At 38.5% G+C, this 14,343-nt stretch overlaps 1 protein-coding gene across 2 annotated transcripts in view; it reads left to right on the top strand.

Annotated features, from left to right (window-relative positions):
- Positions 1–14,343, top strand: part of Fbxw7 (F-box and WD repeat domain containing 7) — a 155,819-nt gene that overhangs the window by 42,684 nt on the left and 98,792 nt on the right. Inside the window, exons 2-3 of one of the 2 annotated variants that reach the window (XM_021233111.2) lie at positions 10,714–10,761; positions 10,885–10,948. The exons of the other annotated variant lie outside the window; for it this stretch is intronic. The gene's annotated coding sequence lies outside the window, so the exon portion shown is untranslated. The remainder of the gene's footprint in view (positions 1–10,713; positions 10,762–10,884; positions 10,949–14,343) is intronic. 2 annotated transcript variants of the gene reach the window in all.

Genomic DNA, 14,343 nt, shown 5'->3' with positions numbered 1-14,343 from the left:
ATGTCTGTTTTGCGTTGGCCAGCTCCTCCTGGAGTTTGGGATTCTTCCTTTCTCAGCAGGTATCAGTTGTAAATATCTTCTTGGTTAGGGGTGGTACTCTGACCACTTCCCCTTCTTATTGCTATGATTTTGTCTGGTTTGAACTTTTGTGGGTCTTGTACATGCTGTTAGATCTCTGAGTTCATCTGTGTATCAACCTCTTCGTGTCTTAAAGATGCTGTTTGCTTGGAGTAATCCACCTCCTCTGGCTCTTACAATCTTTCCACCCTTTCTTCCACACACCCCCCTGAGCCCCGGTCCCAAGACAAATGTCTTAACTGTTTGTGGGTCAGCTGGGAGTCAAAAAGGAATGGCAGGTGAGTTAAAAGGGGTGACTGAAGGAGATGGCAGAGAAGAACTAGGATTTTAAATGTATATAGTTCAGTGGCAGCCATATTTTACAGCAATCACTATTTTTCTATAATTGTTCTCTTCTACAGCTTTACCATAAGCAGTAATTCTTCATCTCTTCCACCTCGGTCCTTGTAACTTCTGTTATGCTGTCTCTATGAAGTTGATGATTCTAGGTAGAATACGTAAGTGCAGCCATAAGTTGGTTATCTCTTTATAACTGGTTTGCTTTCATTTGGCATAATGTTTTCAAGGTTAATTCACATTGTAACATGTGCTGTAGCTTTGGTTTTCAACTTCATTCCTTGTGACTGGAGAAGATACTATGTCAGTAGAAGTGAAAACATGTGTCCAAAAGTCTTCCCAAGAATATTATAGATTTATTTAAAATAGCTAATAATTAGAGACTGTAATGTCTGTGTCAGTTGGACTAATTGACTGTAGCTGGTTTATGTAAGAAAATGGATTAGGATAGTTGTAGTGTGTGGGGATAGAATCCCAAGGAAATGGTGAACAGTAGAGTGAGAGAGCCCTTGGAAAAACAGGAGCACAAGCCAAGACAGTACTCATGGACATTCGTAGTAAGAGTATAAGTGAGTAAACCCATGATTAGGTTTATATATTCTGAATGCTAGGCTGCCAAGATGACTGCAGGTAAAAGTACTTGCTGGCAAGCCTGGAGATCTTTGACTCCTGAAGCCCATGAAGTGTCAGAGCAGTTCTGGAGATTTGTCCTCTGACCTGCACACTCTTGCCATTGCATGCATAGCCCTGCTCCCCAAAATAAAATAAAAATCCCCAGTTCTTCCTATTGAATTCAGAAGTAGCACAGTGTATCTTATAGGTCTCAGGAATGTTGCCTTGAATCCTTGAAGAGGTTGAAATTACCAAATATTCTAACCATTTCATGCATGAATTGATTTTTATCTTTTAATAACAAATGTTTTAGAAAAATCCTTAAGTTTAAACTAGTAGTCTATACTATATGTAGTCATATTGCTCGAGTCATATTTAAAATTCCAGTTGTCATATATATATATATATATATATATATCTGTAGTGCTTTAATTCCCCAAAACTTTTGAAGGTATTGGAAATGGGAGCTTTTAGGGCTGGAGAGATGGCTGGAGTTCTGTCATAGCACCCATATTGAGTGGCTCACAACTTTGTAACTCTAGCTCTAGGGGGATTCCATACATAACTTTGGCCTCCTAGGGTATGTGCACTTGTGCATGCCAGTGCACATATATGTGAATGTACACACACACACACACACACACACACACACACACACACACACACACACAATTTGTTTGTTTGTTTGTTTATTGAGACAGGGATTCTCTGTAGCTTTGGAGCTTGCTTGCCCTGGAACTTACTGTGTAGATCAGGTTGGCCTCAAACTTAGAGAGATCTGCCTGCCTCTGCGTCCCAAGTGCTGGGATTAAATACATGTATCAGCACTGCTCAGGCCACGAACTTCCTTAAAAAATAATCTTATAATGGGAGGTTTTGATAATTCAAGTGTTGACAGGTATTTTGGGGTGCTGGTGCCTGAGATTGTTCACAGCAGTGAACTTGCTGAGTGACAGACCTCTTAGAACCTTTCAATAACTGCTGTCTGAAATCAGGTTTCTAGAGTAACTAAATAGCTCTTCATGAACCAACAGTAATTTCCTAATGTGATTATTTCCTTAATCCAGTTCTTTACAAGAGTGGTATTACATTGTAGCCTTACTGAAGCATTAGAAGTCTAATTGTGGTGTTTGATTTACCCATTTTTGTATATATGGCAGTCACATAACTTAAAAGATATTATCCTTTACTTTTCTACTCTTTAAAGGTTAATTAATTATATATCCTTTTATCATATTTAGTAGTTAACAATACCATATGGTATTTTGCAGTAGTTTATCTAGGTTCTCATCTTATTCTCCAGATTAAATTGGTTGGGCTCAAAGATGCATTACTTTTGCAGCATTTTCTGTGCTGCGCTTACTGTAGTTGATCATTTAGTGCTGATTGGACAATTGATCAGTTACGCTTTTGATTTCGAATGTTAGAAGGCTTGTTTCTGAGACACTTATCAGGTAGCATGGATTTTCTGCTTTGTTCTCGTGGGAAAATAGCAGAATAAACTAAAGTGTATATTATATAAATTTAATTTTCAGCATCTTTTGCAGTTGGAATATACTATATAGAGGAAAAACTATTCATATTGTAAAATGGAAAAATTAGAAAGCTGGAGTCTCTGAAGCTTCTGTTTTATAGTTGAACAAAAGACTGCTTCATCAGCAGCCTCCCCTTCAGTAATAAAGAAAATGCCGTCAAGGTTTGCCTGTAGCAATCTTCTGGAGGCATTTTCTCGGTTGTGGTTCCCTCCTCTCTGATGACTCCAGGATAAGGATCAATTATTAATTAATTTCTTACTGTGTCTTGCCTTTTTCTATCGTGGTCTTGTGAATGTCTACTGCAGTCACTTCAATTGACCTTATTTTGCTGTGCTTTCTGTGACTATTGGTGGGGAGGTTGAGGTTTGAAATTTTCATTAGCTGAAATATTTTGACTTGGAGTATCTGAGCTCTATGTGGGTTTTGTTTGATGACTTCTGTTCCTTTCCTGTCTAAGAATTGTAGTTGTTGGCAGAAGTGAGGGCCTTTGCTTGGTTCCTTCCTATGCCTGGTCTCTTCTCTGCAGGGGATTGGAAAGGGTCAGTGGAGGTTGATGTTTTTTTGTCTTTTGATAGTCTTTTCTTTTTCTTTTTCTCCAGAGCATGTTAGTTTCTACCTTTGAATTCCTTCACTTGTGAATTATCGTGGTCCATCTGAGTTCCCCACCCTTGAGGTGTGGGCCTTTGGGAGCTGCCCTCTGTTGCCTTTCCAAGTCTTCCTTTGTCCTAGCCATGCCCTCTAGATTCATGTGGCTTGTGTACGTTTGTGTTCAGGCTGCATTTTTGTAGGGTAAGGAGGACTGTGGAAAGGTGGGTTTAAAAGGGGCAGCTGTTGTCCTAGGAAGAACTCAGCCATCTCTTGACCTTTAACTTTGCTGTTTGACTTTTTCCTTTCACTCTTGAAAAGAGCATATCCTAGTTTCTTGTCTCATGAGATTATTCCGTATTTTAAATATTTTATTTTGATTTTCATGTTTAGGCATCAGATTTTACTAAGAGAATTGTAACTGAAATGGAATGACCCAGAGTTGATGAATGTTCTTGAACTAGTCTGGTTTTCAGTGTGAGAGCACCTTTGTCACATGTGAGAATTTTGGTATTGTATTGTTTCATTGCCTTCTTGCCTTATACTATATTTTCTAACACAGACTTAAGTTTTCATATCTGATTGGTGAATTTCTTTTACACACACACACACACACACACACACACACACACACACACACACACCCCTTTTGCAAATGAAATTTGGTTTCAGTTTTCTTAGATTCTTACAAAAAATTTTTTTTCCTGACAGGATCCTGTGTAGCTCAATCCCCAACCTCTCAGTCTTGCTTCCCCAACTCCTGAGTGCTAAGATTAAAAGTCTGTGCTCCCATGCACGGTTCTTTTGCCTTTCCTTATAGTCTTTCCCATAATGTAGAGGCAATCTGTATGTATGAGGAGGATTGATGTTTTTATAATGCTGAGACTTTCCTAGTTCATGAATAGATCATTGGTTACCTTCTTTACCTTAAAGATTTTTCACAGATTTTATAGATGTAAACTTCTCTATTGTAAAGTTGTTATTTCTGTATTTGTGCATGATATGGCTCAGAGGACAACTTTCTGGAGTTAATTTCCCTTTCTGCTGTGAGATCTGGGGTTTGAACTCCACGTTGTGAGACTTGCCAGTAAGTTTACCTGCTGAGCTGTCGGTCCTCTTCTCCTTCTTGATGACTTTGGAAATGTTACTTTTGTTTTCTTCCTTCCTTCCTTCCTTCCTTCCTTCCTTCCTTCCTTCCTTCCTTCCTTCCTTCCTTCCTTCCTTCCTTCCTTTGTCTTTCTCTCTTACTTTTCTATAGCTGTGAACTATAAGGCAACTCATTAAAAAAGTGATTAATTTGGGCTTACTGGTTCAGAAGGTTCGAGTTCTTGATGGTGGAACAAAGACGTGATATCAGAAACAGCTCAGAGTTCACATCTTGATCACAAGTAGGAGGCAGAGAGGCATGCTGGGAATGGTAAAGCTGTCTCCAGGGCTGCGCCTCCTCCAACAAGGTCGCACACCTTATCCTTCCTAAATGTTTCTACCAGCTGGGGACCATGTAATCAAGCATGAGACTGTGGAGGCCATTCTCATTCAAATTACCACAGGCAGCAAACACTGTACTCACTGTTAGCTGTCCTTGTAGCTCAAGTTGTTTTTTCTTAGTCAGGAGTGGATGCTGGATTTTTATCAAAATCCTCTTCTACAGATATGGAAATGTGGTCATACATATATAATTTATTTAGTATGGGTGTGTACATATGTGCACACAGGTCTATGCCAGCACTTCTTTCAAAGGTCAGAAAACAACTTTAGGCTTGTTTTCCTTCCATCAATGAACTCTGGGGTTCAAACTCTGGTGTATTCAGGTCAGCAACAAATGTGTTTATCTGTTTAGCTTTCTAGCCAGTTCTATTGGTTTTTTAAAAATAGTGAGCCAGATGACTGTTCCTGTGATAAACCACATTTGATTGCAAGCCATTTCTTACTCAGTTTCTATATTGCTGGATTGAGTTTTCTTATATTTTGTTGAGGAATTTTGTGTATGTTTGTGAAGGGTTTTTTTTTCCCCCCTCCAGGAATAATGTCTGGCATTTTGAGTTTAGACATACTCCTTCTTCAGTTGTCTAGAAGAGATTGTATTTAGTAGTATTTTGTTTTATGTGAGTGTGAATGTTTCACTGTGTTTGTTAACAAGCCCAGCAAAGCATAGTTTTCTGTTTTGGAATGATTTGTAACAGCAGGTTTTTTTTTTTTTTAATGTTTAGGAAAACACAGATTATTTGACTTTTCTTACATGGGTTTTAACTGTCTGTATCTTTCAGAATGAAATGATCATTTCCCCTCAGTTATAGAATTTGTAGTCATAATGTGTTCCCTAATTAGTGACTGTTTATAAGGGCTTTGGTGGTAATTCATGCTTTTCATTCCTCTTGTTGACAGATAGTCTCCCTTTTTGTTTTATGTGTTGGTTTGGCTGGAGAGCTTCTTAGTTTTATTAAGTGTTCCAAAGAGCCAACTTTTGTTTTTTTAAATATGTATTTATGTGTAGTGTTCTGACTGCATGTATGCCTGCAGGCCAGAAGGGGCATCATTACAGATGGTTGTGAGGTACCATGTGGTTGCTGGGAATTGAACTCAGGATCTCTGGAAGAGCAGCCAGTGCTCTTAACCTCTGAGCCATCTCTCTACCCTAAGAGCCAACTTTTGTATTAGTGTTTTTCTGCTTTCTGTTCCAGTGTGTCAGGTGATTTCAGCTCTTTGTTATCCTAATCTTGCTGCTACTTTGAGTTTGCCTTGGGTTTCTCTGTCCAGTTTCATTGTTTCCTCTATTCTTCCTTCCTTGTCTCTGTCCTCTCCTTCCCATTTCTTTTCCTTTCCTCTTTCTTTTTCTGAGACAGAGTCTCTCTCAGTATCCCATACTGGTCTTGAACATGGAGTCTTCTCACAGATTACAAATACGTGCCATTTCCTTTAAAATTTCTTCCAAGCATTGCCTGAACTGCATCATGCATATTGATATGTTATATGTTATATTCATTTAGCTCAAACTGTTTTAAAATTCTCTTCAGACCATTCATGGGATCATTTGTATATGTCAGTAAAACTGCTTTAGGCTGTTAGTGGTAGGAAAGTGTCTGCTCCATTTTTACCTGTGGGACCACCTTCATATGAAGAATGTCGTAGATCATACCAGCATTACACAGTGCATGATTCACTTGGTTCTAGACTGCCTTGAACTATATTTTAAATGAATTCCTATGGCCCATTTGTTTTAGCCATTTTTGTAGTCGCCTTTGATCTAATTTTGTAGACTCCTTTTATAATATATTTAAATTTTGTAGTATAAGATTAAAGAGGTTATTATGTGCAGTTATTTTAAACACTTTTTCTTTTTTTTTATGAACCTAGTTTGGATCTTAATATGTGTTAGTATTCTGTGAAGTTTAATTTGCTATAGATCTGTTTGCTGCATAGCAAAGTGAATGACATTTTCTTTCTAGAGTTCATGGGAGCCAAAGGGATGGCTCAGTGGTCAAGAGCACTTGTTCTTTCTGAGGACCTAGGTTCAATTCCTAGCATGTGGCAGCTCACAACTGTCAGTAACTCCACTTCCAGGGGGCTCTAACACTCTCTGGTCTCTGTGGGTACTCAGCATGAAACTAGGGTAGATATGCAACATGTGTAGGAAATCACCCCTATGCAGCAAATAAAAATATGGAGTCAGTTCATTTTCTGAGAACAGGAATTCGACTTTGTACGGTATATATGTCAGGATAATAAAAGGATGCACCAGTGCTTGTGTTGATGAAAGGTGGCTACTGGTAACTGTGAGGGAGCGGTTGGAACAGTGTGAAAGTGTTGAGGAAGCTGAGTTAACATGCTCTCTATAAATGCGGTGAACTGTACTGAAACCTGTTTGGATAATTGGAGCAGAGCAGATGGTTTAAAGGTACTCTCCTTTATTTTGTTGGAAGCAGCTATGTGAATGTCAGAAAGCTGAGGTGTATTTCTTTCAAACTGAGTTACTGCATGAGCCTACTGCCCCACGCGTTATTAAGGAAATAGAAGCGTCTCATGACACCCTTTTAGTAAAAATATAGATTGTTTTTAATAAAAAGCTTCCCATGGCATGCGGCTTTAAAAAAGTAAGCTCAAAGGAAAAGATAATAGAATAATATACTTCTGTATAAGGAGGAGAAAAAAGAATTGGTTTACACTAGGCTCATTTGTGAAATATTATGATTTGAGTAGACTAACGGGTAGTAAGAAACTTGAGAAATGACCTCTGCTGCTTGTTCCAGATAATTTAAGATCTGATGTTCATGTATCTACAGTAGCTGCATCTTATCCATGGGGATTGGGTACTTGAAGTCCATGGGACAGAATAGTGTAGATCTCATGTGCATCCTGTGAAGTTGAGAATTTTTTACCTTCCCTGTAAAGCAGTGGTTTTCAACCTGTGGCTTTGAGCTGAAAACATTCAGAATCCAGCTGTTTTGAAAAATACATTATGTTATTGTAATTTGTAGTAGTTAGGCTATAGGCTGCTGTGCTACAGAACACTAGACCTTCTAACTCTGACCTAGTGTCCGGGAAAGTACTGGATTGTGAAGTATCAGTGTTTGCAGGAAGAGTCTTCATGCACTTTACTTGATAAACAGTGTGCAGTATTGAGGTAATTGTACTTCTGTGTTAGAGAAGACTTCGTGCTTTCAGTGTTACTGAGATCTTTGTGGTATCAGAAATCATAAAATTGGGTACTTTCCCTTCACAAACCCACACACAGTGTGGTTCTGTGGGCTCTAGATAAGGCATGATCTGTTGTCTTGCTGCCTTGGTCATTGTAGACTCAACTGGTCTGAGGGGAAGCTTAAGTTCCTCAGCATCTGGAGATTGCTGAGGGAGCTTAAATCATCAAGGTCTGGGTTTGCAAACAGGTGGGTTTACAACATGAATCAATAGTTAAAGGAGCTTGCTTCCAAGACACCATCCTGAGTTTAACTCGTGGGACTCACAGGGTGAACAAAGAGGAACATACTTCTACGACTTGTTCTTTTAATCTCCATGTGTATTTCATGGCACTTGTGTGCATACATGTACATGCCTGTCTGTGCACCCACCAAACAAACAAACAAGCAAATATAAAAAGAAAGGAAAACAGGTAACAGTCCAAGGCAAATCTGTTGTTGTGAATTATAAAGTAGGTGTCCTTATTCAGATGTGCTAACTTCAAATTAAATCAGCATGCTAATTTAGTTTAAGGAAAAATGGAAATTGTTTACATTAAGGGATAGTGATTAGGTAAATAAAAATGGAAAAGTAAAATAAAAAGACATGATACTACTTATATTTTATTTAAATATAAGTAAATAAAATAAATATAAGTCTATCATTGTCAATATTATCAAGAATTTTAGGGATATAATAATATTTACTTGCAAAGTGTTTCTTCAAAAGGTTGAAAAGATTTTCCTTATAAAAGGCATTGATTTAATAATAATAATAATACTTAGTTTTCTAAACAATAGGACTGAATAGTTAGTTGTCTTTAAAGGTTTTACAAATTGGTGGCAGGACATCTGCTTGCAAGTAATTCCTTTTTTTATGTGCTGGGTTATGTATTTGGTGTGTGTGTGTGTGTGTGTTACACATGCACCATGTCATAGTGTATGTTTGTGTGGAGGTCAGAGGACAATTTTCAAGAGTGGCTCTATCTTTCCACTGTGCATTCTGAGTAGTCAGACTTGCATGATTAAGTTTTATCTGCTGAGCTTCTTGCAGGCCCATGTTTGTGAATTAACTTGAGTATAAGAAGTGTGTTAGCAAAACTTGGTGTAAGTGGTGGAGCTGTAGGTTGCCTAGCATCCATGGCATCCTAGGTTCACCCCTCTCTCCCCAGGAAACCATTGACAAATGGTGCTAGGGAGATCATTAGTGGGTGAGAGTGCTTTGCAGCACAAGTATGAGCCAGGAGTGCCCACGTGCTCTTGTTACCCCAGCGCTTGGGGCAAGGCTGAGCTGGAGACAGAAGATGCTTAGACTAAAAAGCAGCAAGCTCCAGGTTCTGTAAGGGACTTGTCTGAAAGGCGGGTGCTGGGCCCTGAACTGAGGTCCTCTGGTAAAGCAGAAAGTGCTCTAACCACAGGGCTATCTTTCCAGATCTGGTTGTCATTTTCGTGATGGCTTGAAATTGTTTTCAAAATGTGTTTTGGATATGAATCTTGGTTACATGTGTTCCTTGTTAGATTTCTCTCATCTGTAGCTTGCATTTTCATAGAGTATCTGATTTTCCCCTGTGTGCTATTTAAGAAATCTTTGCCCTGTTTGATAAAGTTACAATTGTTTCTTGTCATCTTATGGAAACTTCATTGTCCTAAATTTTGTAAAGTCTCTAATATGTCCTTGTCTTTCTGTATTTCCCATGGTCTGGGGTTGGATGCTACTAATTTGATTGCTATTGATTTTAGCACAAGCATGTACAGAAGATCATTGGTCTGACTCACTCATAAGAAAATATCTTAAAAGTTACATTTCTTCATTGTGCGTGTAGGTGTGTGCTGTGTACATACATGTGGAGGGCAGAGGACAACTTGCAGGATAATAGTTCTTTCATCCTTGTGTGTCCTGGGGATGGAGTTGAGCACCTACGGCCTTTACCTTTTGACCCATCTTGCCAGCCCAAGAAACATTTTATTTTTGTAACTGGTAGTATAATTTCTAGATGGTAACAGTTTGTGTTCTTAGTTAAACTGGTGAGTCTGTAAAAGGAATATTAAAAGTTTTCCCTGGACTAAAAGGTAGTCACTTTTACTTTATACTGTAGTACATTTGTTTGAGTCTTGTGGTGGTGATAAAAGATGTGTCTTTTCTTTTGAGGTAGTATCTCTAGCCCAGGCTGGCCTTGAACTTCCTATGTGACCTGACATCAAACTCTTGATCCTTGTCTGTCCACTTCCCAAAGGGCAGGTCCAAACCCAGTTTATTTACAACACGAATGGCATAATTGAGTGCAGCTGCTGTGTTTAAGCAGATGGCTTAGTTGTTACTAAGAATGAAGTGATTAACAATGAAAAAGATAAAATACATGCTTTTTAAAGTCCAGAGTGATGTGCCTGGCAAATAGTTCCCTAAATATTATATAGTACTTTTATTCCTGAATCTTTGAACCTAATTAAACTTGGGACCTGACAGAGGTGATTTGCACAATACCTTTTTTTTCCCCCCGAGGCAGGGTTTCTCTGTATTGTTTTGGAGGCTGTTCTGGAACTCGCTCTGTAGACCAGGCTGTTGGCCTTGAACTCACAGATATCTGCCTGCTTCTGCTTCCCGAGTGCTGGGATTAAGGCGTGAGCCACCAACGCCCAGCACTATAGCTGTTTTTATTAAGTAAGATGACTTAAATCTGACTTATAAACAGTAAAATCAATTTGCCAGTTTATATATAACTTTTTGCTATGGATAAAATATTTTAATATTTCAAACTTTGCCAGTGTTCTGTTAGTTTGTTAGCTCCTCCATGTATTATGTATACAAGTTATTTTTAAGAACATGAAAATTTTGTTTAAATTAGGCAGAGTATGTTTAACTCTGGCATTGAATCATTTTTATTTTTATTGTTTAGGAAATCTCAGTTATCAACGAGACTTTTAAAAGGCTCTCTAAATACTTGGTAAGCACTTGCTTTCCTTATACTTTTGCATGTTCCTTAAATTTATGTATATACTATATGAACACCCTGGCAACAGTAAGTTAAATTGCAATAAGAATTATATTTGTTTTCATTTTTACCTAGGTACGAGAATTTCTTCTCTTTATATCTTTTGTGATCCCTCTACACATTGTGTCTAGAAAATCAGGTTAGTAAGCAGGAATAGTAAATTTATGAATTAAATAAGACTTTTCTTACTTGAGATTTTATAATAATTATTAATTGCCAAAGCATGTACTGATTTATTATTATTATTCTATTAATTGCTTGACTGTTCCTTAATGTATTAAATCTTTTTTACTGCAGTGTGTCAGCATAAACACTATTACTGTGAGTCAGCATTAATACTGTTTCCAATCTGTATTACTTTAATTTCTTTGTCTTAATATTAAAATGAAAACTTTTGTAGTTTTCTCGAATCAAGAATCTGGTGAGCTACCATTTCACTAGGGCAAACTGTTCCCCTCGCCAGTCTCTGTGTATAGTATGTGTGTGGCATGTGTGTGTGCACACGTGAGTACAGGTATGTGTGCATGCATACTGAAGCCCGAGGAAGATGCCAGGTGTCTTGCTTTGTCACTCTTTCACCTTATTCTCTTAAGGCAGGGTCTCTCTGAAACTTTAGCTCACTATCTTTTGGCCAGGCTGGCTGGCCAGCAAGCCCTAAAAAATACAGTCTTTTTGTGTCCCCCAGCCAAATGGTGGAGTTACAGGCCCACATGACCATGCCCAGCTTTTATGTGAGTGCTGGGAATCAAAACTTAGGTTCTCATGCTCACACAGCAAGCACTTTTAGTCACTGAGCCATCTCCCCAGCTTATCTCTTGTTCCTGTTTCTTCTAGGTCTATTCTTTCTCCTAGATAGCCCCCTTTTCTACATCCATTCATCCATTCACCCCCCCACCCACATTATGTATGTTCTTCATATAAACAGGTGATAGTTTCTTTTCCCTTGGCTTAATCATTAGCTAAAATGATGATTTCATTTCTACCCATTTTCTTTCCATAGTTTTACTCCGTATAGTTGGGGGCAGGGGCTGGGGAACAAACCTCCATAATGTATGTGTGCTACAGTTTCTTTGTCCATTCATTCATCTGTTATGAATAGCGCTGCACTAAACGTTGCTGTACATAACACCTTGTGGTATGCTGACTTAGATTCTTTTGGATGTCTGCCCAGGAGTGGAATAACTGAATCACATGGAGTTCTATTTGTAGGTTTTTGAGGATCCTTGTACTGATTTCCATAGTAGTTACACCAGCTTACGCAATTCTTTTTTAAGAGTGAGAAATTTTAAAGTGGGACAAAATGCTTAGACATTCGATGATCAAGTACCATGATATAGTTTATGGTTGTTTTGAATCTAATCACCAAAAATGTTTATTTCATTAGTTAAAGGAGAGTCCCTAGATACATGAAGAAATATAAAGGGAAAACATCTTGTTTTCTACTAAACTGTTTACTGTATTTGAAACAGTAAACATTGGACAAAAGGTATTTCCATAGAATTACAGCAATCACTCACGTGCTCAGCAGTTATGCTCTTCTGTGGAGTACACACTTGTGATTTCTAGTCTCAGGAGCATATGTTAGAGCACAGGTACCTATACAGACTTCTACTACCTTACAGAGTGGTGACTGATTCTGGAGTGATACACAGAAAGGGCTAGTTTGGCCCCTCCTCTAAATTTGAGTTAGAACCTGTTGTCATCATTGTTGGATTATGGCAGGTATTTAGTGTTAAATTTATTTAGTGACCGTTGTATTGTTATGCAGTCGACACATCAGAAAACCTCGTATTTGTGTACTATGCATTGACCCGTGAGTATATTCAGTATATACGCTCCTCACAGCCATTCATGCTGAGGCTACTTTTATCACCCTTCTTCCCTTTGTCTCCCCTCTCTAGGCAATCAATGGCGGGGTTTCTGCTTGTGAGAGTTTGCCTGTTTTGGACATTGGTAAAAATGGCACCACACAGTATTTGTTCTTTTGTGCCTGGCTTCATTCACTTAGCACAATCTTTTCAGCATTTTGTCATATCAGTATTTAATTCATTTTTATGACTTCTAATAGTTGTTTGTATGTCACGTTTTATTTAGTCATTCATCAGTTGATCTGCTTTTTGGTTCTTAGGAATGTATGTGTTGTGAGCTTTCTTGTTAAGTTTTTGTGTGCATGTTTTATTTTCATTTCTTTTGAGCATATGTGAATGGGGGTAGGATTGATAATTAGTTCTTTGTGTACCTCTTCAAGTAGCATTTTACAGCATTACACAAAGGCTCTAGTTTTCCCGCATCCTCATGGACAGTTGTGTCTGTATTTTCATCTTCCTAGCTGGTATGAAAGGGTATTTCATGTGGGTGGTTTCATGTGCTTACTGGTCATTTATTGACTCTGAAGAAAGAGCTATTCAGGTTCTTTTCTCATTTTCCAGCTTATATTAATACTTTTAATGTTAAATTGTGAGTATTCTTTATAAATTGTGACTACTAGACCTGTATCCAATTTGAGTTGCAAGTATCTTCTCCTGTTCTTTGTACTATCCTTTTACTTTTAAAAAAAGTCATTGGAAGAATGAAAAATTTTATCTTAACAGAGTTCAGCTTTTATTTTGTTGTGCATATGGCATAAAGTTACAAGTTTATTTTAGAATAAGTATTTATTGATAGTCTAAGTCTGTGACAGGTTTCATCACAAAGTCCATACAGAACACTGGCTTTTCTCGTATCTGATAGCCAGAGCTCAAAGGGAGCAGTTACTATTGTATTTGTGTTTCAGTTCCTTGGGTACTTGTTTTCATTAACCTTATGTTTGACTCTGTGTGTTACAAAGTGTGTGTGTGTGTGTGTGTGTGTGTGTGTGTGTGCGTGCGCGTGCATGCACGAGTGCGATTTATGTTAGTCTGTGTGTTGTTCCCCTTTCCCTGAGGTGAGACAGGGTCTTGTTCTGTATCCCTGGTGGGTCTTTATGTTAGTCTGTGTGTGTGAGTGTTGTTCCCCTTTCCCTGAGGTGAGACAGGGTCTTGTTCTGTATCCCTGGTGGGTCTTTATGTTAGTCTGTGTGTGTGAGTGTTGTTCCCCTTTCCCTGAGGTGAGACAGGGTCTTGTTCTGTATCCCTGGTGGGTCTTTGGCTATCTCAGCTTCCCATGTACTGGGATTTTGGCAGATTAATATTCTTGCTTGTGATTTCTGTTCTTGAAAGAAAATGGAACCAATTGAGATATATCCTTGTTTTTTTGTTTTTGTTTTGATTGAATATGTTTTTCGACTTATCGTATAGCCTAGGTGGCCAAAATCTTTCTTAGAGTATCGCAGACAACACAAGACTGATAGATTAGGTGAAATGCTAGGAAGAAACCGTGAGGGAAGATACCATCAGAGGATGTGAGCCATACATCTGAGTACAGTCTCTACCTGATTCTTCCGCAGCCCCCCATAAACTACTCGGCGGCCAGGGTAATGTCCCGAGCGGCAGGCTGATAAATAGGAAGGAGTGGCTCAGAGATGAGGGAACTGAGCACAGGCAATAGCTGCACACT

The sequence above is a fragment of the Mesocricetus auratus genome, unplaced genomic scaffold (assembly GCF_017639785.1).
Source record: "Mesocricetus auratus isolate SY011 unplaced genomic scaffold, BCM_Maur_2.0 Super-Scaffold_100009, whole genome shotgun sequence".
Lineage (NCBI taxonomy): Eukaryota > Metazoa > Chordata > Mammalia > Rodentia > Cricetidae > Mesocricetus > Mesocricetus auratus.
This window is presented reverse-complemented; position numbering and strand designations above follow the sequence as displayed.